Here is a 25,162-nt window from a genome sequence, read left to right on the forward strand (position 1 = left end):
AACTTGTCCATGTTGACCAGATATCCTAACCTAATCTAGTCCCATTTGTCAGCACCCGGCCCATATCCCTCTAAACCCTTCCTATTCACCTACCTATCCAGATGCCTTTTAAATGCTGTTATTGTACCAACCTCCCCCACTTCCTCTGGCAGCTCATTCCAAACACACACCACCCTCTGCATGAAAAAAGATGCCCCTTAGATCCCTTTTAAATTTTCCCCCTCTCACCCTAAACCTGTGCCATCTAGTTCTGGATTCCCCCACCTCAGGGAAAAGACCTTACCTACTTATCCTATCCTTCCCTCATGATTTTATAGACCTCTGTAAGGTCACCCCTCAGCCTCCAACGCTCTCAAGAAAACAGCTCCAGCCTATTCAACTTCTCCCAAATTCTCCAACCCTGGCAATATCCTTGTAAATCTTTTCTTGAACCTTTCAAGTTTCACAACATCCTTCCTACAATATTCCAACAGTGGCCTAACCATTGTCCTGTACAGCTGCAACCTGACCCCCAACTCCTGTACTCAATCCTCTGACCAGTAAAGGAAAGCATACCAAACGCCTTCTTCACTCTCCTATCTCCCTGCAACTCCACTTTCAAGGAGCTATGAACCTGCACTCCAAGGTCTCTTTGTTCAGCAACACTCCCTCGGACCTTACCATTAAGTGTATAAGTCCTGCTAAGATTTGCTTTTTCAAAATGCAGCACCTCACATTTATCTAAATTAAACTCCATCTGCCACTCCTCAGCCAATTGGCCCATCTGGTCAAGATCCTGTTGTAATCTAAGATAACCCTCTTTGCTGTCCACTACACCTCCAATTTTGGTGTCATCTGCAAGCTTACTAACTATACCTCTTATGCTTGCATCCAAATCATTTACATAAATGTGAAAAGTAGAGGACCCAGCACTGATCCTTGTGACACTCCACAGGTCACAGGCCTCCAGTCTGAAAAGCAACCCTCCACCACTCTGTCTTTCACTTTTGAGCCAATTCTGTATCCAAATGGCTAGTTCTCCCAGTATTCCATGAGATCTAACCTTGCTAACCAGTCTCCCATGGGGAACCTGGTCGAACGTCTTACTGAAGTCCATATATACCACGTCCACCACTCTGCCCTAATCAATCCTCTTTGTTACTTCTCGAAAAAACCCAATCAAGTTAATGAAACATGCTTGCCCACATACAAAGCCATACTGACTATCCCTAATCAATCCTTGCCTTTCCAAGTACATGTAAATCCTGTCCCTCAGGATTCCCTCCAACAACTTGCCCATCACCGATTTCAGGTTTACTAGTTTATCATTCTCTGGCTTTTCCTTACCACCTTTCTTAAACAGTGGCACCATATTAGCCAACCTCCAGTCTTCCAGCACCTCACCAGGAACTATCGATGATCCAAATATCTCAGCGAGGGGCCCAGCAATCACCTCCCTAGCTTCCCACAGATTTCTAGGGTAAACCTGATCAAGTCCTGGGGAATTTATCGACCTTTCGCATTTCAGGTCATCCAGCCCCCCCTCCTCTGTAATGTGGACATTTTTCTAGATGTCATCATGTATTTCCCCACATTCTGGGTCTTCTCCACAGTAAACACCGATGCAAAATACTTGTTTAGTTTCACCCCCATCTCCTGCAGTTCCACATGTGGGCTGCCTTGCTGAACTTTGAGGGGCCCTATTCTCCACCTAGTTACTCTTTTGTCCCTAATGTATTTGTAAAAACCCTTTGGATTCTACTTTACCCTATTTGCCAAAGCTATCCTATGTCCCCTTTTTGCCCTCCCAATTTCCCTCTTAAGTATACTCCTACTGCCTTTATACTCTATGACAACAGAGTAAAATACTATCAGGTGTAGAGCAGAAGCTGTGACCACAATAAGATCATGAACATATTGGATGTGGCGCAGGTACAAGGTGCCAATCTGTATGCTGAATGGTATTTTCTGGTGTATCTGTCTTGGTGAGTTGTTTTGTGAGACTAGGGCCAGTGAAGTGGGAAGTGAGTCGCTCAAGGGAGAAGACAGTCAAAGATCATTGCAGGAGAACAGGGAGAAACTAAAAATGGATGAGATTTTGGGAAATGTCTGAACTATGCAACTTGACCCGATCCATCAGAAAATGTAGGATTACCATTAAAATGCTTGAGTTTAGTTGTAAATTCTCCAATTTCTGAACGAATACCTGATGCTACTAATTGTAACAATCGCCTCTCCATCATAACAACAGAAATTGCTGGAGAAACTGGGCTGGTCTGGCAGCAGCTGAGGAGAGAAAGCAAATTGGGCGGCACGGTGGCACAGTGGTTAGCACTGCTGCCTCACAGCGCCAGAGACCCGGGTTCAATTCCCGCCTCAGGCGACTGACTGTGTGGAGTTTGCACATTCTCCCCGTGTCTGCGTGGGTTTCCTCCGGGTGCTCCGGTTTCCTCCCACAGTCCAAAGATGTGCAGGTCAGGTGAATTGGCCATGCTAAATTGCCCGTAGTGTTAGGTAAGGGGTAAATGTAGGGGTATGGGTGGGTTGCGCTTCGGCGGGTCGGTGTGGACTTGTTGGGCCGAAGGGCCTGTTTCCACACTGTAAGTAATCTAATCTAAAAAAAAATTTAATGGTTCTCTCCAAGAGCTGCCAGATCTGCTGAGTTTCTCCAACAATTTCTGTTTTAGTTTCAGATTTCCACCACCCACAGTTCTTTCTTTCCATTTATTGAAATGGAATTTCCATATTGCTTTTGATTATGTATAATGCTTTTTTAAACAAATTCTCTACAGGGTGGGGAGCACTTCCTGTTATCCAGTTGCTCCATCATTTATTTTCATTTCAAATTGATTCTAACCTGTAATATTTAACACCCAGTTATGGCCAGCTTCTGGCCAGACCCTCTGCGATGTCACTGTCACATCATTGAAGCCTCATTTTGAGCTTAACTTCAGTCCATTTGCATATCTGACTCTGTCAATTCACAAACCTCTTTCTCAGGCATGAAACCTTCGGTGAAGATGCTCCTTTTTTTCATACTGTTTGAATTGTCGTCTTTCTTATGTGTCACTATCGTCGCTATCTCTGGGCGTGATGATATACTGACTCTGTGTTAGCAGGAATGAGCTGCACTTTTCCTCATACTGAGAAATCACCAGATTCCTTTTGGTTTCTGCAAGAATTGACTCTGCAAGAAAAAGAACTTCTCCAGTAATTTAAGATCAGGGGAGGTGAAAGATCTCCACGTTCACTGATTTCATTCCCTACAATATGGAAACAGGCCCTTCAGCCCAGCAGGTCCACACCAACCCTCCAAAGAGTAGCCAAGCCATACCCACATAACTCTATGGCCAATTTATCATGGCCAATTCACCTGACCTGTACATCTTTGGACTGTGGGAGGAAACTGGAGCAACCGGAGGAAACCCATGCAGACATTTGCCCAAGGCTGGAATTGAACCTGGGTCCCTGGCGCTGTGAGGCAGCAGTGCTAACCACTGAGTCACTGTGCAGCCCCCTTGAATACTTCACACTCATAAGTTTTTGAATTTGAAATAATGCTTTTTGAATTGTGAGCATAATTTCCCTCACATTCTCAAAACATTTCTCTAGCTTGACTGATCTGACAGTCCCTTGGAAATTCTTAAAACGTCTGATTAGGTTTCTTTCTTGAGGAGCTAAATTTAAATGAAGACTGAATCTCCTGACACGCCCAATGCAGAAAGCTCTACTCATGTAGACTTTGAGAAAACCCCTGCCAGTAAAAACAAAAGTGGTGGCACTCAAATACATGCGACAAATCTGAGTGACTGAGATGGAAGGACTATACAAGCTCGTAAGCATTGAATATTGCAGCTTTGACAGTTCCAAATGCTGCAGATTGTACTTCTGACAAGCTGGTGTACACAGTCATAGCTGTACCCATCAAAATATTTTGTAACTTTAAGGTCCAAATTCCTTTTGGCCATTTCATCTGAATAGATACCTTCTCAAATGAGGTAAAATCTGTTTCAACTCTATCCTTGTTGAAGTTAAACACAAAGTGTAAATTCTGAGATAAATCCCCTCAATGGAATCATAATCATCCTGCAGACTATTATCTATTTCTTCCTTCTCTATTCTAAGCTTTCCTCTGACAAACTAGTGTTCGCTAATTTCCTTATCTCTTTGGAATTTCCTTTTAAAAATCCATCTCCGTTTGCATTTCTGTCTCCATTATCCCGTTTTTCTTTGACTTATCATTCCATTACTCGAGTTTTTCACTTTCCACAATTTCAAGTTTTACGTTTACTTCTCTTTCTCCAGATGGCCTATTTTCTTCCATTTATAGCTATTCATCAGCCAGTTCCAACTGTGACATCCTGCTTCTAAGTTAATTCTAAATTTTGTACAATGACCTGAAATATCTCATCATCACAAGATCCTATTCTTTCTTCCACCTTTAATTTATCTGCTAACTTTCTCTGTTTAGACTTCCATCAAAGATTTTAGATAATCTATTGTTCGATCGCCCATTTGTAGAGAACTCTTGCCGACATCCAAAGTTATTGTTAAGTTTTGTGCAATAAACTTCCCCAGTGCTTCACATCCCAGAACCAATCTATAGCCTCACGAACTCTAAAATCCCATCAAGATCCTACCCCCCCCTCCCCCCCCCCCCCCCCCCCCCCCCCAACCCCCAACCCCCCACAGTGGCCCTCCAGCTGTTATGATTCCAATTGATGATGCTGTTGGACAAGCCTGGTTGAGATATCTGGTTGGCATGGATGGATTGGACCAAAGGGTCTGTTTCCATGCTATACATCTTTATGACTCTATAAGCCAGACAGAAACCTGATTTTAACAACGTAGTCTCTCACTGTAAGTTAAGCATACAGTGTTGCAGATTTTGCTTCAGCAATAAAACAGAAGATTATTAGTATTAGAGATGAATACAAAATAGAATAAACCAAACCATACAAATTCAGAAGTTTACTTTTTAAAAACCAGTAACATAGAATTCCACAAATCACAAAACACTCAACTATGTGCTCATAAGAAGTATATCTGTGGGGTCTTTTCATCCATTGTAACTCGAAAGACAGCTTTTACTTCTTTCCTCAGATATGGGCGAGACTGGTAAGACCATCTGAGTTACCCATTGAGAAGGTGATGGGTTCCTTCTTACTGAACCGCTGTAGACAAGGTGGTGAAGGTGCAACCACAATGCTTTGTAGTGAGGGTTTACAGGATTTTCCCCCAGCAACAGCAAGTTATGTCCAAATCAGAATGGTGTCTGACTTGATAGGGATTTGGGGAGAATGTTTCCATACACCTGCTGCTCTTGGCTCACATGTCATATCGAAACCCTTCTTTACTAACTTCCTAAATTCAGCTGTCTAGGCCCAAACATGGTTCCATTTCCTGATGGACACTGGCAAATAGTCTTGACAGTCTGGCAGCTTTCAGTAATCTCTTTTTCACATGCTGACCACATAAAAAAACAGATTCATTCAGCTCAGCTTCACAATCTGTCTTTGCATTTTTGTAGTTTCTCTCTCTCATTGCTTTTTATCAATTCATTTCACCAGAAATTAGAAGGAGAGGATGTACAAATGGAAAACCCAAATATCACGTCAGGATCTGACAGTGATGCTGGATTCCTCAGGATCTGAATATCAACAGCCTTTGATCATGGAAACAGAAAGCACCACTCACAGTGGGAAGGAACCGTGCACATGTCCTGTGTGTGGACAAGGCTACAGTTGATCAGCTGGATTGTCAAAACACAAGCAGAGTCACCCTGGGGAGAAACCATGTAAATATAGGGACTGTGGGAAAGGATTCAGTAACCCCGATCAGCTGGAATGTCATCGATGCGGTCGTACGGGGAGAGGCCAATCTGCTGCATCAAATGCGGTAAAGCATTTAATAAAAACCAAAAGAATTGCGGATGCTGTAAATCCGAAACAAAAAGCTCAGGTCTGGCAGCATCTGTGAAGAGAAATCAAAGTTAATGTTTCGTGTCCGCTGATCTTCCTCAGAACGGTAAAGCTTTTATTCATTCATCCACCCTGCTGACACACCAGCAGGTTCATACTGGAGAGAGGCCACTTACCTGTTCTGTGTGTGGGAAGAAATATATGTTTTTATGGGTGATGCTGTGATACTGGCAAGTTCACTATGATGAGAGACAGTATCATTGCTATAACTAGGATAAGAGTTTTAAATGTCCATATGGACTGAGGGAGCACCAGTGCATTCCCATTGGGTATTCCCCATTCCAATGTTCTCATTGCAGCAAGAAATTCAAGACACTTATCCAGCCTTGATACAACAGTGAGTCCACACTGGGGAGAGGCCTTTCACCTGCTCTGGGTATGGGGAGTCACTAATTCATCCAACCTGCTGATATACCAGCGTGTCCACTCTGGGGAGAAACCTTTCAAATGCCTAGACTATGAGAAGTGCTACAAAAGTTCTGGGGATCTGGCTCACCATCAACCTGTTCATACTGACAAGAGACCATTGAGGTGGAGTTGCTGCAGAGTGGATTCAGGTGATCATCTGATCTCTATATACACCAGCGGGTTCACATTGGGGGAGAGGCCGTTCACCTGGTCTTTGTATGGAAAGAGATTCGTTCTTTCCAGCAATCTATGGTGACACCAATGAGTTCACAAGTGATTGCTGGGATTGGATTCTGCTGTTATTGTTAGTCAATAGCAATAACAATGGAATATCAATGTGGAGTGGAATGTTTGTCAGTGTTGTCATGGCAACCTGTCTACAGTGAAGTGGCTTTTTTGAATTCTAATCTCCACCCAGTCTACTGCTCTTTCCCCATCAGCCTGAAAGTGTTTACCTTCAAGCACTTATCCTGAACCATGTTCAGGACAGCTGCAATCTTTTCCTGATGACGTTAATCAGCTCCAGCCCAGCTCCGGTTGTTAGAATTCTGGATAAGTGTCAAATCTGTCAAAGTCTCCCGAGCCTTTCTATGATTGCAAAGAAATGTTGGTTCCTTTAGAAATAACCTCCTTTATTGTTTCACATCAACGTGCATAGCAAGATCCTGCAAACAGCCGTGAGGTAAGTAACCATTTAATCAAGTTTATTTTATGGCGTTATTGAAAGCTGTACAGTTGGTCCCATTACTGACAGGAGAACTTCCCTGAGGACAGTGTGTGGAATTGTTGAGGTCTTCTGATCTGAAAGTAGAGCTGACTTGAGATGTTTGGTCTGCAGTCGACCTTGAAGAACTGCTCTGTGGGTCTTTCTTCTTCATTCACTGATTCTCAGCTGAAGCTGTTTCTCCAGTAACCCAGTTCACTTTGAATATCAATCCAAATTTAATCATTGAAGCAAATCTACAAACTACCTGTAATCAGTATGGCCACCCAAGCACCCTTTTCTTCTTCCCTTTCCTGCATTTGAACAATAACAATGTCGTTCCCACACAATTTTAAGCCACAAATTTCATTACTGATGCAACTTAGATTCTCACACAGCTATTTGTGCTTGTAACTCACCAACATTATTCACCAACTGCGTGCCATTTTGATACAGAGATTCCCAGCTCTCCACATTGAAAGGGAGAAGGAAGGGATCAGTTGGGCTGCCTGATGCTGCTTTATGACATCACTGCAGTGCTTGGGAACCACCCTCCGTCAGCCATGCTTATTATGGGCTGGACTGAACTCCATTTTGTTCCAGAAAGTGGAACAGGAGGAGGAGCCCAGGGGAAATGGGAAGTGAGACATGATCAGCTTACAGAGTGAGAAGTGCCATTGTCCCAGAAACTTCCAGTCCCTCAGTCTCGATATCCCAGGGACAGTGATGCAGTTCTTCTGGATTTAATCTGGGATGTATCTGACTGGAGAATGTCAACTTAATGATGATGAGATTGTGGGATATAGGTAAATTAATGTTACTTCTGAAATTCTGCAATTTCATTTTACAAAGTAAAATGAACTCACACCAGTGTAATTGTTTTAGTCAAGAGCTGAGTCAGCAAGAATGGAAACGATGTGGAGGAAATGTATAATTGTTTTTGTATTAGCTAAAACTGTATGTCAGAAGGTAGACATTACGGGCAAATAGATAAGATGTTGTGAGAGGATGAAGTTAAGCTAGATACGCCTGTACAAACAGTAGGTATAAACATCTGCTTCCCACTTTTACAAAAACACAGGAACAAACCCCAATTAAAAGGGTCATAGGGATCAGAACAGCCTCAGGAAAGGCACAGATGAAGGGGTAGATAATGATGAAGAAAGAATATGCCTAACAATGACCTACAGCAGGATGAGGTCAAACAGCTTTGTGAGGCCAGAAATAAGCATTTTGTCACAGACAAGGCCGGATAAGGCAAGAGATTAACAGGGGTAATGGGGGCCGGTCTTAGGGAAGTGGAGGATGTAAACAGGAGAGGGAGCAGTGTAAAACAATAGAAATCAAATCATATAAATGTTGTGTATGAATTGAACTTGGCGTGTGTATGTCCTCTGCCTTATAGACACTGGACATCACACCCACTTGCAAGTGTAAAATAAATGACACTACTGATTCAGATCTTGTCTCGGACTGAAATTATTGAAGTGTGTGAGCTTTGTTTCTCACAAGATCAACCCATCAATGTCTCCCCTGCAGTCAAATCGTGAGGAACGAATGTCTGTGATAGTTTGCACCTTGACCTTGATCCAGTTTTAAACTTCATGCTCACAGTTCTCCTCATCCTCCACTGTTTTAATGAAAAGACACTGAGTTTCTCTTCTATCTCTTCCTGGGTAAGTGTATTTGGAACTGAGTTAGAATCTCAAACTGCAGTTTCAGAGCAGACAGGGAGAAACATTTCACTCCACAATGAGCTGTTATAATCTGAACTGCAGTGTCTGAAGGGTGGTGCAGTAACAGGAACCTTCAGAAGACGACTGAATAAGTGCTTGAAGGTAAACACTTTCAGGCTGATCGGGAAAGAGCAGTAGAGTGGGTGGAGATTAGAATTCAAAAATGTCACTTCACTGTAGACAGGTTACCATGACAACACTGACAAAACATTCCACTCCACATTGATATCCCGTTGACTCATTAGAAACAAAAGTAAAATCTTAAGGTAGTTGGAAAATGAAGAAATGGAGGCGTGAGGAGAAAGTGAGCGGTTAAGACCTGGAATGTGCTGCCTTAGAGAGTGGTGGAGGCAGATTTGATGAAGATACTAAAGAGGAAATTAGATTATTATCTGAGAAGGAAGCTGGGGGAATGTCATTTGGTGAATTTCTCAGTCAGGGCAGCTACCCAGTGTTACAAGGAGAAGGTGAGGGATTGAGCAGACAGAACCACTGAAAAGTGCAGTTGAGAAATATTTCTTACACACCTCAGGATTAACCCACGTGGGGATTTTACTGTCAAAGAGAGATGAGAAAGATCAAAGTGCTATTTGTCCCTCAGTATGACCCTAAAGGACTATGATTTGCTGAATCTCCCAATGATCCCTCCCCAGATTATCCTTTGAGTTTTAGCAGGTAATGTTAAACACTCAGATGGGAAAGAAAAATCCACAGTAAAATGTTTTAAGTAAAGCTAAATTATTAACCATGTATTGGTTAATATATTATCAAGTTCCAGCCCAGTTACAAGGATTGTTAATATCAGCAGAAGCAAAACCAGACTATCAGAATGCTATTCAGTCCTGGATGTGATTAACAGCAGAATCCAACCCCTGCAATCACTTGTGAACTCACAGTTGGTGAGATGACTGAGTGACTGTTGTCCCACACACAAAGCAGGTAAACAGCTTCTCACCAGTGTCAATGGGTTTGGAGGACAGCAAGACCATTTTGATTTTAAATCTCTGATCACAGAATATTACAAAGTTTTCTTATTAAAAATGAGCTTGTTGCTGTGTCGTGTGGTGGATGACCAATTTGAACCTTGTCCCACACACCAAGCAGATGCCAGTTTTCCCCCTGGTGTGAATTTGCTGGATCCTCTGAAGCAACTCCCACAGTGAGAGCCTGAATGATCTCTTGTCAGTGCAGACACATTGATGGCACATCAACTCCACAGAACTTTCATACCAGATCCTGCAGTCAGATATTTAAAAACTTTTCTGTCAATGAGCATTGGGAATGTATCCGTAGATTTCTGATCAATGTGGGAATCCGGGATTATGGGGATAAGGCAGGAAAGTGAAGTTAGTGGTGATATCCTGGGGACAATCCACATCACAGTAGAGGAAGTGTTGGATGTATTAGAACATATGAAGGTGGATAAATCTCTTGGGCCTCACCAGATATATCCAAGAACACTGCAAGAGGCTAGAGAAGAAATTGCGGGGGCCCTGGCTGATATTTTTGCATCATTGTTAGCCACAGGTGAGGTCATGGAAGACTGATGGGTAGAGAATGTTGTGCCCTTATTCAAATAGGGCTGCAAAGAATAGCCTAGTAACGATAAACCAGTGAGCCTAACAATATCTGTGTTAGGTAAGTTACTTGAGGAGATTCTGGGAGATAATATATGCATGCATTTGGAAAGGCAGGGGCATTAGGAGCAGTCAGAATGGCTTTGTGCTTGGGAGATCATGCCTCTCAAATTTGTTAGAGATCTTTAAAGTAACCAGGAAGCTTGACGAGGGCAGGGCAGTCGACATAATCCATATGGATTTCAATAAGGTTTTGATAAGGTTCCACATGCCTCTGGGAATGCAGGGGGAGCTGGCAAACTGGATACACAATTAACTTGATGGTAGGAAGCAGAGGTTAATACTGGAAGGATGCTTGTTAGGCTGGAGACCTGTGACCAGTGGAGTGCCTCAGGGGTCGGTGCTGGGCCCATTGTTATTTGTCATCGATATCAATGATTTGGATGAGAAGGGCTTATGCCCAAAATGTCAATTCTCCTGCTCCTCGGATGCTGCCTGGCCTGCTGTGCTTTTCCAGCACCACACTTTTCAACTCTGGTCTCCAGCATTTGCAGTCCTCACTTTCTCTTAGAAGGATATGGGCCAAGTGCAGGGAAATGGGGTTAGCGTTAATGGATAGTTTGGTCAGCATGGACTAGTTTGGACCAAAAGGGCTTGTCTCTATGCTGTAGGACTGCATGACTCAAAAGCTTATCCAATCAGCCATGATCTCTTTTGATAGTGGAAGACTCGATGGGCTAAATGGCCTTCTTCTGCTCCTCTGTCTGATGTCCTTTATGCACCAGCATAATTCAGGCCCTATCCTGGTATTGGCTGCTTTCAGCACAGCCAACCCATTTTCACCTACACTTGATTGTGGGAACATACCTGTTTACTCAGGGTTAATGGGTCAAAATTTAACATGACCTGCCAGTTCTTATACTCAATACCCAGTCCGATGAAGGCAAGCATACCATATGCCTTCGTGACCACTCTATCCACCTGTGCAGCAACCTTCAGGCTGCAATGGACCTGAACTCCCAGATCTCTCTGCTCATCAACTTTTCCCAAGGCTCTTCCGTTTACAGTATAGTTCGCTCTAGAATCAGACCTTCGAAAATGCATCACCTCATATTTGCCCGGATTGAACTCCATCTGCCAGTTCTCCACCTAACTCTCCAGTCTTCAAAGGTGACTTCCTTTTGAAGACTCTTCCTTACAAGCCCCAACAATGACAATCCCTATCTATTCCAGCTATGGAAGAAGTTAACTGCATTGCAAAGCAAAGCTATGGATTCGCATGCATCATAGTTGAAGGATGGCTGCCTGCAGAATTCTAATGGAATTTGGCACCATCCGGATGGGCAAATTGTTGCGCCAAAAACACTTGTACTCATCCTGTTAAAGGTTTGCCATGTGTGGATACACAGTGGCAAGGGGGGGGGGGGGGGGTTGGGTCAGTGGACAGAATTCTATCTTCCTGGTAATATAAAGAAGGGGGAAGGGGGTCCTTACATAAAGAAGCAAACTAAATTGCAAAGACTTGCTATATATGCCAGTTGAACAAGCCTGGTAAAGCAATTAGGGCAAGACAAAATCATACTCCCTTGACGTGGGGACCTTTTGTTTATTTTCTTCAACTGTCCAGTAATAATGGTTATAAATCTGTGTTAGTGATGGTTGATTTGTTTAGCAGATGGGTAGAAGTCTGTCCTTGCAGAAACGGAGACACAAAATGGAGACTCAAAAGCCCTCCTGATGAAGGACTTATGCCCGAAACGTCGATTCTCCTGCTCCCAGATGCTGCCTGACCTGCTGTGCTTTTCCAGCACCACACTCTATCTTGACAGGTGATAGACCTGATGAAGGAGCGTCGCTCCGAAAGCTAGTGTGCTTCCAATTAAACCTGTTGGACTGTAACCTGGTGTTGTGTGATTTTTAACTCAAAAACATTGTTAGCTAAACTGAAGCAAGAATCGGGCAGATCCTGGCTGGAGATGCTCAGATGATAATTCGAACCCTTCCCCAGAAGCAAATGAAACTTACTCCAGCAGAAGTTGTCTTTAGAAGGCCACTACTGGCTCCCTATCAGATTAAGCCTAGTCGGTTTAGAGAGTTGCATGCAAGAGATAATGAAATGCTTGATGAATTCAACTCATGCTATGACTAAGTATCATTTCCAGATGGCAGAGGTGCAGGAGGTACCACTACCTGCGGAATCATTAAATCTGGACTCCCAACCAGGGGATCAAGTACTGGTTAAAACATTGAACCAAAAGGCATTGATGCCCAGATGGGAAGGACCATATGATGTCCTGCTAATGACACCAACTGCAAAATAAATCAAAAAACTTAAGTGGATACGTGGGTGGCACGGTGGTTAGCACTGCTGCCTCACAGCGCCAGAGACCCGGGTTCAATTCCCGACTCAGGCGACTGACTGTGTGGAGTTTGCACGTTCTCCCCGTGTCTGCGTGGGTTTCCTCCGGGTGCTCCAGTTTCCTCCCACAGTCCAAAGATGTGCAGGTCAGGTGAATTGGCCATGCTAAATTGCCTGTAGTGTTAGGTAAAGGGGTAAATGTAGGGGAATGGGTGGGTTACGCTTCGGGTCGGTGTGGACTTGTTGGGCCGAAGGTGCCTGTTTCCACACTGTAAGTAATCTAATTTGAGTCATTGTAAAAAGGTGCTATCATGAAGGTAAGACTATTCTATATTATCGGGATATTAGTCCTCAGGCTGGGAGTAAGTGAGAGTGGATCTGGCAATATCTACAGATCAGACACAGATGATAGTGCCCCAATACCAACTATCTGCCTGTTCTCCACTAATTCACCAGCCCCTGACTTCTGTAGGAGTATTTGTACCTATTGCATACATGCATTAAATCAAAGTGCCTGTGAGATATTGTATTATAGGCTATCATTATTAACTTACTCACCAGCTCGCTGTATTAATTAATACCGGATTCCTGTTCATTCATTCATTCATAACCCTTTACAAACTCATTATTGACTATAACACGGTTTCATCCATTCATTCAGAAAACCGCGGTTCTGTAATATCCAATTTAAAAATAATCCTTTCAAACCCATTACTGCATTTCCACACATTATCAGCATACAGAACAATACCATCCCCACCAACTCTCCACGAAACATTATAATATTAATCAGTCCTTACCAAGCACCTCCTGGACCTGAATGGATTAAGTACCTGTACCTGTTAATTACCTTTTACCTGGACCATTATCCCTTTAAGAAGCAAACTGACAAAACAGTGCTTGCATGAAATTGCATGAATGAATGAAACTCATACCAGCAAATAGTAAATAAATCTCACCACCCAGCTGCAGTCAGCAGTTTATTATTCTTTGTTTAATTAATATTTCTAAATTATTTCAAGCATATAGGCCCAGTATTTTTACTAACATTTACTAATTTAAAAGGCAAAAGGACTAACACCTCGTAATTACGCAAGAAGACTAGACAGCCATTGTTAATCCCATCAGAATTAGCAGCCAGCATTTAGTAAGTTTTAACCCATCTCCTATCTCCCAGGATAGAAGCCCTTCAAACCTTTGTGTACTACAGATAAAAAAATGTAACACCAAAGTAATGGAATTTTCATATGTGTTGTACTGTGTATAAAGGGGCTCTTGTAAGAACTGTATTTTGGGATTCCAATGCCACCTTGAACTTGTGCTATAATTGCTGAATAAAGTGGAGAAAGTGAGGACTGCAGATGCTGGAGATCAGAGCTGAAAATGTGTTGCTGGAAAAGTGCAGCAGGTCAGGCAGCATCCAAGGAGCAGAAGAATCGACGTTTCGGGCATGAGCCCTTCTTCAGGAATCATGCCCGAAACGTCGATTCTCCTGCTCCTTGGATGCTGCCTGACCTGCTGCACTTTTCCAGCAACACATTTTCAGCAGTTGCTGAATAAGGAGGCGATTTTCACCACTCACTGACCTCAGTTGTTATTTGAACACAATCCCACGTGCCCTTGAAGATACCACGATCTTCTGTGTGAATACCAATAATACCCTGAGAAATACAAATTTGGTACAAGCACTGTGTCTTTGTACTTTGACTGGCTTCAACTAATGATAGTGCATGCGATATTTCAGGACAACACTTAAATGGAGTTAATGGTGCACCAAGCAAACCATTCAGGTTTATTTCTTCGACTATCCTCAAGGGCCAGGTCATAGATGACAAAGAGATTTTCGATTTAATTACGCTGTCAATACCAAAGGAAGAAAGTGCAAAGTATGCATTTGACTAGTTTACAACCTGGAAGTCCAAACCTATAACAGTGAATGGTTACAGCAGGTTCATCAAGCAGTAAGGAGTAAGAACAACGGATCTGTATCTGAGAAACATTAGATCTTCTGCACTCCACATCCTGGGTCGGTCGGTTGGAGCTGGCTTCTCTACTCAGGGGACTCCAATCCCAGCCTGTGCTGTGTGCGCACTATTACACCTTCACATAGATGATCCATATAGTCAACAACACTGTGATGCCACAAGAGATAAACTGCCGATGTGCCAAATTAAATGTGGAGGGAAAGCTCAGAAGGATCGAGAATATATGAGATGCCAGGAGGCACCCAAAGGAATACCCATTACTATACATCCAATTGTTGACTGGTGTATAGAGTGAACAAATGGAAGCAGACCCAAGATAGGGTGGTCTTACCCTAGCCACTGCCATTACATAATTACAGACCAAGATGTGCATAAAGAAGCAGCCAGAGATGAACCTGCCTTTGATGGAGAGTGCCACGAATGTTGGTAGCATGGACAGAACACATCGCTACACATGTTCCAATATACAGTCATACAAAATGCAGCCTGAACTGTGAGGAATGACCACATGGGTGTGTAACCATACAGGTTACTCCTGGTTGCCCGTTGACTTTAATGGAGGCCGTGCCTTGGTGCATTACGTCCCTGCCTTTTGACTCCCAGAAATGGCCCCACTCCATCATCTGAATGGACAGGGTACCACTACACAAAGTGGAGCAAACGTAGTCTGCAAAGTGAATACTCTGGATAGCAGGACTTCTTTTGCTTCTATGTGACCAAATTGTGGTACAGTATCAGCTCTATATGAACTAAATGAGTTGGCACATGCATTCGCCAAGATGGAAAATGAAACTGCGATTGCAATGGGATTAGTGAACCAGAAAACATCGGAGATAAGGACACTGGACTTAGAAAATCAGATGGTGTTGGACTATGTGCTACCAGCTCAAGGAGGCGCCTGTGCTGTTATTGGACCTGATTGTTGTTTATGGACTGACGATTCTGAAAAACGAATTGACAACATCACTCAGTAGATTGAGCAAGATGGAAAAGATTGGTAAAAGGATTGAAATTGTAATCTCATTAGGCCTGGCTGCAGTGACCATTTTTCCAGCTTACCTGATCGCTTGTTTTGTTCTTTTTCACAATATGGTGTCAGTAGATGTGTAAATTTGTAACGACATCTTGTTTGTTCAGTTCTCTGTAAATCTTATTACTATATGTGTCACGAGCCCATTGCCTGATCCAACTGCCAAACAGAACAATTTGCATCTAACCAGACATGTCTCAAAACTGTGTGTATTGTAACCGTTTGGTCTTCTCAGACTGACCCTTAGGGTATCAATACCTTACTACCAGTAGGAAAACCAGCCCTTGTACAAATAAAAATTACTGTTTGATTTACAAGAATGTTTGTGTTTGTGTGTGTGTGTGTGATCCTCAAAGAACACAGGTGGGGATGCAAGATGGTGGCGATCTGAATAGATCAGCCTTGCTGAGCTCTGCACCCCAACCCAAGATAATATTTTTTCAGCCCCCATCTTAAGTTTTTTTTTGGAAAAACGTATTGTTAAACGGTAAGACAACCGTTTAAATCCTTCTCGAGCACGCAAGAATGACTAAGGGGAAAAGCAAAAGGCCAAGTCTCAACACTCAGGACACTTGAAAACAGCGGGCAGGCCTGAGACTGCAACTGGGCAAGCAGCTCCAGCCATCTCTGCAGCTGTGAAAGAAACGCCTGCACAGCAGAACATCGTGGAGGAACTCGGAGTGATCCGACAGCTGATCCAGGAGATGAGGGAAGAGACTCGGAATCAACTGGAGCCCATCTCCACTATGCTGCAAAAGCAGGAGAAGGAGTTGGAATGGCTTGGGAAGGGCGACAGCGGCGTCAGAGACCGAGGTTGCCTCTTCGGCGGGGCGAATCCACGCCCTTGAGGAACAGGCTCAGGCCCTGTCTGAGCAAGTCGATGACTTGGAAAACAGCGGCAGGGGAATCAATATCCGGGTCGTTGGCCTACCAGAGGGAGTAGAAGGTGGGCCGCCAGGAAGTTTTTGAAATAAAATCATGAGTGTGGTGCAGGAAAAACACAGCAAGTCAGACAGAGTCCGAGGAGCAGGAGAATCGATGTTTCGGAGTATAAGCCCTTCATCAGGAATGAGGCATGTGGGTCAGGGGGCTGACACTTGGGTGAAGGTAGCTGAGAATGCAAAAGGTAGATGAAGGTCGGGGAGGTGAGAAGTTGGAGAGAAGGGTGGAGCAGATAGATGGGATTGATGATGGACAGGTCAAGAGGGTGCTGCCGAATTGGAGGCTTGGGCATGGGATGGGGGATGGGGGAGGGGGCAGTAGTGGAATGAGGAAACTGGTGAAATCCATATTAATACCTTGTGGTTGCAGTGTGCCAAGGTGGAAGATGAGGCCTTGGGGTAAAGGATCCTTCCACATTCAACAAAAATTTACCTGTACTTCCACCAATGTCATCTACCATATCCATTGCACCTGATGTGGTCACCTCTACATTGGGGAGACAGGACACCAACTTACGGATCGTTTCAGAGAATATAACTGGGACACCGGAACCAACATGGCTGAATACTTCAACTCCCCCCCACCCCCACTCCCACTCCCCCTCCCCCCAGGATATGCAACTACTGGGCCTCCTCCGTCACCAAGCCCTAACTACCCGATGCCTGGAAGAAGAGCAACTGACTTTCCACCGTGGGACCCTGCAACCACGAGATTAATGTGGATTTCACCAGTTTCCTCACTTCCCCATCCCCCATCTTATCCTAGTCCCAAACCTACAACTCGGCACCACCCTCTTGACCTGTCGTCCTTCCCACCTATCCGCTCCACCCTCCTATTTGACCTATCACTTTCTCCCCCACCTTCATCCACCTATTGCATTCTCAGCTACCTCCACCCAACCCCAACCCCACCCTCCCATTTATCTCTCAGCTCCTGGCCCAGAAGCCTCATTGCTGATGAAGGGCTTACACCCGCAATGTCGATTCTCCTGCTCAACTCTGATCTCCAGCATCCTCACTTTCTCCCTGAAATAAAATCACACCACACACAGGTGAGAGAAACTATATGGGTGTTCTGTCTATTGGATTAGAATTTATCTGATCATCCAGCCAGGAGAGAAAACGTTACCGACATTATGGAGATAACTGATGATATCAGGACAATGACAGGGATACACCTGAGTGACTCACCTGAGCTGGCACAGCCACACTGGGGAAAGACCCTGCTCCATGTGCAGGAAGAATTCAGTCAGACATCCAGCTGCTGAGACACCTGTAAATTTTACAGGTGGTTTCTGATGATTTTGCTGCTTTTTATCACATTGAGCTTCATTTCATCTCACCTTTTACAGCAGTAAAACCTCCCAAGGGAACCAAACAAGGAAGGGGGCGGGGGAACTACCCGACACGCCCACTAAATTACATCACCAATCAAACCCGCGCCTGTGCACCCCGCCCCCGGTTGAACCAAACTGGCGGCCGTTAACCGGCACCTGCTTCAGTAAAGAAGCCGGAGGCTCTTCTGCGGCTTAAATCGCGGACCCAGAAAACCTACGTTTGGGGCTTAAGACCTAAACTGGGCAATCATGAAACTTTCTTCATGGAATATTGCGCTGAGCGCTTCAGTCACCACTCGCCGTGACAAATATGGCACTGAGGCCAACACTCGCACAAACCCGCTCGTGAACCTAATTAAATGTGCGCATGCCACAGGACCCCGTCCGAATGATTGACAACTTATTACAGCCAATAGCAAGCAAGGGGCGTGATTTAAAGCCGGAGCTATTGATCCTCCAGCCAATCAGAAAATTGAAGACGGCTCGGCCTCCAAAGTCTGTGGTTGAAGGGTGGGGTTACATGTTGACTCGCTAGAGACAGAACTTTGTTTTAGGTTTAGGGTTTTTTTTGATGGACAATTTGATTTTTTTTTTGCTCTATGAGATTAAGCTCCCTCAATTGATGGGGGAATAGGAAGAAGAAATAATCAACTTCAAAGTGTGAAATTGAATAGCCCATTGAGTCATTCAACCGTTGTGCACCAGAAAGGTCTTCCAGTGAATAAACTGAGAGTTATTAATCACACAACACCAGGTTATAGTCCAACAGGTTTAATTGGAAGCACACTAGCTTTCGGAGTGTCACTCCTTCATCAAGTGATAGCGGAGGGCTCAATCTTAACACACAGAATTTATAGCAAAAATTTAGTGTGATATAACCTCAGTTATTAGCATCTTCACTGGGTGCTACAGGAAACTGCCAGAGTTGATCAAGCCCTTGCTGGTAGGTGCACACCATCAAAACTCAAACTTATTTGACTAAAACAAAGGAAATAATTCCCATTCTGAATGAATCGTGCATTAAACCAGGACCGATAAGATTTTCCCCCACCCCATCAGTTGAAGGCATTTTAAAAGGTTTAGATGTCATTATGATATGCACTCAGGTATTGCCTATTAAAAAAAAAGTAGACAATATCACCACAAACAGCAGCAACTTAGGTACAAAATCTTAGTTCCAGAAGTTGAAAAATAAAGAGGAGCAAATTACTGCAGATGCTGGAATCTGTACAGAAAATAAAACAAATGCTGGAGATCACATACGGTCAGACAGCATTGATAATCGTAGAAGAATCATAGAATCCCTACAGTATGGGAACAGGCCCTTTGGCCAAACAAGACCACGCTGATCCTCTGAATAGTACCCAACCCAGACCCATTCCCCTACCCTAATTTCACCCCTGACTAATGCACCCAACCTACACATTACTGAACATGATGGGCAATTTAGCAAGGTCTTAACTTAAGCAAGCACTTAACTTGGACATCTTTGGATTATTGGAGGAAACCCACACAGACACAGGGAGAATGTGCAAACTCCACATAAACAATCGCCAGAGGCTGGAATCAAATCCAGGTCCTGAGCACTGTGACACTGCAGTGCTAACCACTGAGCCTGTGATGCTGATACCACCGATATGGAAGTGCCGGTATTGGACTAGAATGGACAGAGTTAAAAATCACACAACATCAGGTTATAGTCCAACAAGTTTATTTGGACATACAAGCTTTCGGAGCACTGCTCCTTCGTCACGTAGCTAGTGGAGCAGGATTATAGGACACAATTTATAGCAAAAGGACATAAAACTGATGTGATATATTGAACAAACCTAGATTGCAGTTAAGTCTTTCACCTTTTAGAATCGGTTGCAGGTTTCGATTCATTAATATGCAAATCCAGAACTTCTTTCAAGTCACATTCCCGAGATACCTTAAGGTTTTATTTTTAAAAAGAAAAAGTGACATTTCAGCTCAGACAATGCATTAAAGGTGTGAGGTTAGAGTCTGTCTGTATTTCAACCTTGAGTCAGACCGCTTCCACTTCCAACGTAGGAATTTGTAAAATGTCACATGGATTAACTGCCTACAGCTTTGTGCTTTTTGAACAAAATAGAATGTATCTGCAACTACTGATGCAGATATCATCAAAGTCATGAAAATTCATGCAGACTTAACACATTAGCTTGCTGTCTCTCCATGGATGCTGGCTGACCCGCTGTGTTCTGTAACATTTGTTGTTTTCAATTTGTTGTTGAAAAATAAAGGAGTTAAAATGTTCAGCACTACATTGTTAATTTTACCTTTTAAACTCAAAAAAACTTAAAAAGTCAAATACTACAGTTTTTTCTTAAGCCATGGGCCTGCAGACACTCCAAGCTGAGCTTTCCCCAAGAGCACTGGCCTGAGGAATGCTTTCCCCACACTAGGCAAGATTCGCCTGTTGTCTGCCAACTGTCCTCAGCGCTGACTGCTGCCGCCAACCTTTGTGGGGCATACCAGGCTTCATCGTTGCTATCATCCTTCGCTGCTACTACCGCTCTCACTGGGTCCCATTGGCAACCATGATCCAGCCATCAGCCATCTCACTGCAGAATCCAGCTCGAGCAAAACTACAGATATTGATGAAGCCTCGATGCCATCAACTGGATTCAGCACCTCATAGCCAACCGTCAAAAGCCTCCAGCCACTGCCATCACTGTCTCCACGACCGAGATTCAAAAATCAAAGAGCCAAAAGAAAGAAACACGGATGGACTCTGGTGAGGAGAGATACTCCACTGCCAAATTGGATGGAGGATTTCACTCTGGCCTGACGGTTGGACTGCTTTCTGTCCATTCTTTTTACAGCATTTTCAATGGGATGCATTTCCAGATCGTCAATTCCAACCAAATAATACAGCAACATCAAACAGAGTCACTCCATTCACCAGCACCTCACTATCATTCAGCCTTTCACCATACAAAGTAAAAGGTTTGTTTATTGTTTCTGTGGGGAGAGATTTCCAAAATCGGTGTCACTGGAAAAGCTCCAAGAAATTCAAAAACTTGTGCAGAGCAATCCCGGAAGATGTATCTGCCGAATCCCTCCAATACCAGCACAGAGTCATAGAGACGTACAGCACGGAACCAGATCCCTTGGTCCAATTCATTCATGCGAACCAGATATCCTAACCTAATCTAGTCCCATTTACCAGCATTTGGCCATAGCCCTCTAAACACTTCCTATTCATATACTCATCCAGATGCCTTTTAAATGTTGGAGTTTACCAGCCCCCACCACTTCTCCTTGCAGCTCATTCATACACGCACCACCCTTTACCCCTTAGGTCCTTTTTACATCTTTCCCCTCTCACCCTAAACCTATGCTCTCTAGTTCTGGACTCTCCCATCCCAGGAAAAAGACCGTGTCTATTTACCCTATTCATCCCCGTTTTCCTTAAAATACTGGGCCGGAAACTACTGACAATATTCCAAATGTGGTCGGACCAGAGCCTTTCATAACCTCAGCAGTGTATCTCTGCTCTTGTTTTCTAGCTCTCTTGAAATGAGTGCCTACATTGTATTTGCCTTCCTTGCCACGAGGTGACCCTGCATGAAAATCTTAACAGAATCCTGAACTAGAACTCCCAAGTCCCTTTGCACTTCAGATTTCTGAAGATTTTTCTAATCAGAAAATAGCCTATGCCTCTACTCTTCTTACCAATGTATAACCTTACACTTTCCGATGATGTATTCCACCTGCCATTTCTTTAACTACTCTCCAAGACTGTCCAAGTCATTCTGAAGCCTTCCTACTTCCTCTTTCCAACCTGTCCCTCCACCAATCATTGTGCCATCTGCAAACTTAGCAACAATGTCCTCAATTTTTGTTCAGATCATTAATGTATAATGTGAATAGTTGTTGTACCAACACTGACCCCTGTTGACTCCACTCATCATCCAGCTATCATTCTGAAAATGACCCCTTTATCCCAACTCTCTGCATTCTAAGAGTCAGCCAATCGTCAATCCTTGACAGTGCCTTGCTAACATCATGGACTCTTATTTAGCAGCTTCCCGTATGACACCCTGTCGAATGGCTTCTGGAAATCAAAACAGAATGCATTTACTGGCTCTCGTTTATCTAACTTCCTCGTTATACCCTCAAAGAATTCTAACTGATTTGTCAGGCATGATTACCCCTGGACAAAGCCATGCTGATTCTTCCAAGTACATTATGAGCACATCCTTACAATGACCTGCCAAATGGTATTTATAACAAAGTTGATTTATTTGACTTTTATCAAGAATATTAAAACTTTGCTTTCAGTCCTGAACTGGATGAACTGCTAGGTCCAATTGCTGTTGAGATGTGTGAACTCTGTGCTGTTTCAGCAGGGTTGATGAGTCAGTGAATTCCTTCCCCAACATGGAGCGGGTGAATGGTATATCCCCCAATGTGATCTCTCTGCTGTTCAGCAGGGTTGATGAGTGAGCTAACTGTTTTTCTCACATGGAGCAGGTACATTTTTTCTCCCTGGTGTGAACTCACTGGGGAACTGAGAGTTGAGATGATCACCTGAACCGAGTCCCACAATGAAAGCACCTGAAAGGTCTCTCATCATGTGAACATGTTGATGGGACATCAATTCCACAGAACTTCGGTAGCACTTCCCACACACTACACATTTGAAAGGTCTGTCCTCAATATGAACACGTTGATGATAAAACAGTCCCCAGGAACTTGCAAAGTGATTCCCACAGTCTGAGCATTTAAAAGGTCTCTCCTCTGTGTGAACACGTTGATGGGACATCAGTTCCACAGAATTCCTAAAGCACTTTCCACAGTCCGAGCATTTGAACGGTCTCTCCTCAGTGTGAACACGCTGATGACAAGTCAGTCCCCAGGAGCTCGTGTAGCACTTCCCACAGTCTGGGCATGTAAAAGATCTCTCCGCAGTGTGAACTTGCTGGTGTCTCAGCAGGTTGGATGAACGAGTGAATCCCCTCCCACACTCTGAGCAGCTGAACGGTTTCTTCCCAGTGTGAACCTGCTGGTGCTCCATGAGGTCAGATGATCGCCTGAACCCAGTCCCACAGAGAGAGCACCTAAACGCTTTCTCCTCAGAGTGAATACGTTGGTGGGACATCAGATCCCTGGAGGTTTTGTAGCATTTCCCACAGGCTGGGCATTTAAAAGGTCTCTCATTAATGTGAGCAAGTTGGTGGGACATTAGGTCCCTGGGAGTTTTATAACACATCCCACAGTTTGGGCACTTAAAAGGTCTCTCCTCGGTGTGAGCACGTTGATGGGCCATCAGGTCCCCAGATGTTTTATAGTATTTTCCACAGTCTGAGCATTTAAAAGGTCTCTCATTAGTATGAGCATGTTGATGGGACGTCAAGTCCCCAGAGGTTTTAAAACATTTTCCACAGTCTGGACATTTAAATGGTCTCTCACTAATGTGAGCATGTTGATGGGACGTCAAGTCCCTGGATGTTTTAAAGCATTTTCCACAGTCTGGGCATTGAAATGGTCTGTCTGCAGTATGAATGCGTTGATGGCAGAGCAGTCCCCCTGAATTTTTACAGCACTTCCCGCAATCCAGGCATTGAAATGGTCTCTCCTCAGTGTGAACGAGCTGGTGTTGCAGCAGGTTAGATGATTGAGTGAATCCCTTCCCACACACTGTGCAGGTAAATGGCCTGTTACTAGTGTGACTGCGTCGATGAGTTTCCAGCTCAGAAGAGGAAATGCATTCCTGCCCACAATCCCCACATTTCCAGAGTTTCTCCCCAGTGTGACTGCATTTGTGGTTTGTGAGCTCTGATGGTTGGCTGAAGCCTTGTCCACACACACAAGTGTGCGGTTTATCTCCAGTGTGAAGGAAGTTTTTTCCTTCAATGTTTAAAATGTGATCACGTTCCATTTGTGATAAAATAGGCGACTCCATCAGATCATAGTGTGATGGCTGGTTTGCAGATCCTCTCCTTCTAATAGCCTGTGAAATTAATATCAAACAACAACAGTGAAAGACTCTGGCGTCTATATGAAGGTAGGGACTGAAGGAGAGAGATTTTAGACACCTACAACTTGACCACAACTTTGTCAGAATCTTCCGAATGCTCAGCCTCCATCACTGAGAAGGAGCAGGGTAACAGGTGAATGTGAACACCATCACCTCCAAGTTCCTTTCAGGTCACACATTGTCCTGACTTGTCTGACATCCAGTACTGGTGGAACAGAAATTCCTTCCAATTAAATCATGGCAAAACCAAGGTCTTTGTCATCATTCCCCAACACAAACTCCATCCCACTCCCTGGCAACTATGAGTCTGAAAAAAAATGTCATAACCATGTTTTGAAATATTTCATCCAGAGGTGATTTTTCAGGATTGCCCACTTCCAGCTCAGTAGCATAACCTGAGTCATCCTAGTCTCTGTTCACCTGCTGCTGAAACTCTCAACCATTCCTTTGTTACCTCTGGCCTTAACTGTCCTTATACACTCCCCACCGCCCCCTCGCTGCACTTGTCTAACTTCCTGTGCCTCCATTGATGAGTGTACATGGGCTCGGTTTAATGTTTTATTGCTCCTTCCATTGCATATATCTGCATGAGGTTTTTACCACTGCCCATTCTCCCAACCATGTGCTACTGTCCTAACAGCTTTATCTTCCCAAATGACTTCCCACAATGCTATACAGCAATGAATTGTAGGTTATTCACCCAATGATGTAATCTTGAGGTCATCAAAAACTCTGCTCCCCGCATGAGTATTTACTAAAAGCCTGGTTCACCCACTACCCTGTGCCTGCACAGCTAAATTTTAAATTTTATGTCCGTCTATTCAAGTCTCCTGATACACAGAGAGAAAGGCCTCCAGCCCTCCCAAGGGCAATTACGACTGGCCAAAAAGAGGCTAACCCAGCCAGCAATGCCACATTCCAAGAGTGAATTTTTAAAGGTGCCCTTCAAGATATTTGTATTACCTGTGTGACCATGTTGCTCCTTTAACAAGGTTATTCTGTCCTTGGTTTTTCTCAAGAGGGGTCATTAAGGCAAAGGTTCCAATATGTCTGGAAATACCTACTTGAAAGGCTTTAAGTTTTTTCTAAAACACTTATACAATGAAAGGGGAGCGGCCA

At 43.9% G+C, this 25,162-nt stretch overlaps 1 protein-coding gene across 1 annotated transcript in view; it reads right to left on the minus strand.

Annotated features, from left to right (window-relative positions):
• Window positions 1–23,793: 23,793 nt before the first annotated feature.
• Window positions 23,794–25,162, minus strand: part of LOC140456888 (uncharacterized) — a 66,071-nt gene continuing 64,702 nt past the window's right edge. Inside the window, exon 4 of the mRNA XM_072550796.1 lies at window positions 23,794–24,016. The gene's annotated coding sequence lies outside the window, so the exon portion shown is untranslated. The remainder of the gene's footprint in view (window positions 24,017–25,162) is intronic.

Source organism: Chiloscyllium punctatum, chromosome 31, assembly GCF_047496795.1.
Source record: "Chiloscyllium punctatum isolate Juve2018m chromosome 31, sChiPun1.3, whole genome shotgun sequence".
In the NCBI taxonomy this organism is placed as follows: domain Eukaryota; kingdom Metazoa; phylum Chordata; class Chondrichthyes; order Orectolobiformes; family Hemiscylliidae; genus Chiloscyllium; species Chiloscyllium punctatum.